The sequence below is a fragment of the Sinocyclocheilus anshuiensis genome, unplaced genomic scaffold (genome assembly GCF_001515605.1).
Source record: "Sinocyclocheilus anshuiensis isolate Anshui unplaced genomic scaffold, SAMN03320099.WGS_v1.1 scaffold75, whole genome shotgun sequence".
Classification (NCBI taxonomy): Eukaryota; Metazoa; Chordata; class Actinopteri; order Cypriniformes; family Cyprinidae; genus Sinocyclocheilus; species Sinocyclocheilus anshuiensis.
Window position 1 is genome coordinate 325,251 of NW_015549634.1, and position 2,796 is coordinate 328,046.

At 31.3% G+C, this 2,796-nt stretch overlaps 1 long non-coding RNA gene across 1 annotated transcript in view; it reads left to right on the top strand.

The window, feature by feature from the left end:
• LOC107659667 (uncharacterized) overlaps positions 1 to 2,796 on the top strand; it is a 9,634-nt gene that overhangs the window by 4,610 nt on the left and 2,228 nt on the right. The window contains exon 3 of the long non-coding RNA XR_001630937.1: positions 2,618 to 2,685. This is a non-coding gene — a long non-coding RNA (uncharacterized LOC107659667). The remainder of the gene's footprint in view (positions 1 to 2,617; positions 2,686 to 2,796) is intronic.

Consider the following 2,796-nt stretch of genomic DNA (forward strand, 5'->3'; position numbering starts at 1 on the left):
CAGACCTACTTGGACCAGTAGAAACCACCTAGCAACCACATGGCAACAGACACTCACAGCATCCTTGCATTACAGTGAGTTTTGCTCAGTCAGTTTATTGTTGCTCGAGCAGCAGCTTGTTTTCACTGTAAACACGTATCAAGCATCTGCTAAACCGATTTTGGCAGGAAATGCGTAATCCAGCGATCGAACACACACACGTACGGATGAAGACCGAATTAAATAGAGGCTGGAGTGTGAGTCTGCTGATCTCAGCTCAGCGTCTCATGCCTTTATTTAGTGTGTAAACACTAAGCTGCTAATACTATTAGCTGAGGATGAGGTTTAGCGTCAGTGAGACGCTGGTCTGGTCTGTGTGTTTATGCATGTAATCGAGCTCAGCTCTTAGGCACTTTGGAAAGATGCTGATTGGCTGTGATTGTGTTGCATCACAATGGTTCAGACACACTGTAAGTGTCGGGAAGAGAGTGAGGCTGGAAAACAGAAATCTAAATGATGACAAACATACATTCATTGATTGATTAATTGATTGATTGTTTTTTTCCATTTAATTACAATTTAATTAATTAAAATACTTTTTTATTTGTAAATTTTTAAATGTGTAAATATTTAATTTTTTTGTTTTCATTTGTAACATTTAAAGTGTTACAAAATGTTACATTTTTAAAATGTTTATTTTAAATTTAGCCTTTTAAAATTGTATTTTATTTTTTCTTATTTTTTAGATATTTTTAGATATTTCAGTGGTTAGATATTAATGCTAATTTTAAAAGAAATTTTACCAAATATTTTTTGCTTAATTTCCCCATTTATTTTTTTTGTTATTCTTGATTCTTGATCATTTTAGGACATTTTACTTAATTTTTAGTGCATCAAAATGTAACTGTTTACTAATTTAATGAAGACTCAAAAAAAACATTTACCTCAAAAAATGTTACATCTGAATGTTTCCTAAATGTTTAAAGCATTCTGTTCTGTTCTGTTCTGTACATATGAATGTTCTCTGAACATTCTGAAATAAGTAGTAAGATTTAAAAACCTTTAGACGAACATCCAACCAATCCATGAAGTATAAATAATGTTTTTGTGCTACCATTATTAAAGTCCAGATAACTTAGAACAAATGTTCTATTAATGTTAGCGGAAGAAGGTTTGTTCAAAGTCAAGCCCAGACAAAGTGAATATACGGCAGAAAGCAATTACACACACACACACACTCCCACAGTAATTTATCTGGTGTCAACATCACACACACACACACACACACACACACACACACACACACACACACAGCAGACTGGGAGTGTTTAAGTTTGATGAGTGTTTATTGTGTTGTGTGATTGTGACACAAAGCCTGTTCATATTCACACAGCATTGTTCTGTGGGGTTACATACGTGATTTCAGGACAGCGTTTGTGAGCTTTTATTCTGTAGATACACACACAGTGAGAGAGAGAGAACGAGAGAGGATATAAATCTACTGACACTATCTCCGGATCATTTTCTAGTGTCGACCTTGGCAAATGTGCAGGCGGCAGGAGAGAGAATAGGACGATTGTGTGTGTGTGTGTGTGTGTGTGTGGCTGGATGATATACGACCAGTCAAGTGGAGTCGATTATAGAATCAAACGTGTGTGTGTGTGTGTGTGTGTGTGTGTGCGTGCACGCACTCGGCTTTTTTTTGGGCCATTTGTTTGTGCTTGTTTTATAGAGCAGTTATATGGGACATCACTAAACATACTGCAGAAACAAAACCATTGACATCACTGCAGAACATGTCCATGTCATATTTCATTTTCAAAATGAAGGATAACTATCGAATCTTAATATAAGTATAAATTATACTTATGCTTAAGTATTATTACGGTATTTTGTACATTAAAATCCAGGTCATATTTCACCCAAAATAAAATTAATAAATAATATTAAAAAATTCTAAATTCTAATTTTATTTCAGCTAATTGCCAAAGCTACATTTCTCAGTTTCATTTAGTTTAGCTTGATGTACTAAAACAATAAAATGACGAAAACACACATTTTTTTTTTTTTTTTTTTTAAACAAAAATATTAAAACTTAAATTAAAATAAAAAAAAAAAAAAATTCTCTCTCTATATATATGTGTGTGTGTGCGTGTGTGTGTGTGTGTGTGTGTGTATATAAATGTATAATATTATCTCGATACTAAAAATAACATTTATATTTTTGTTACATTACATTCATATATTTTACAATATTCTCAATAAATGTATAAATCTGTGTACATTTATGCTAATTTTTATTATTATTATTATAAACCTCAACAATAAAAGCATAATGAGAACATTTAGGTTTAAAATGTGTCCTATCATGTATAAACGTTTGTTAATTTATAAGTTATTTTTTATTTATTTCAGCAGATTTGTTTTTGAATTATTAAAATTATTACAATTAAAGTGTATTAATTTTATTTTCCTATTTTAACAGATTTGGGTTTTTGAGTTTTGAATTGTTATAATTACATTTTTTATTTTAGTGATTAAACATTTTATTTTAGGTTTTATTGAATTTATATATTTATTATTTAAATTTTATTATTATTATTAATTATATTATTTTTTTATTTGATTTATTTTGTAGTTGAGAGTCCAGGACGTCCTGCTGTAGGATTCATCTCTGCTCTGCTCTAAACACTGGGTCACTTTGATGTAGGTCATGCATTTATAACCATGAGATCGCATAAACAGCTGGACTTGTATGTTTAATTTATATCAGCCTGACAGGAAGCACACGGGACAATTACTCCTGATAGCACACAC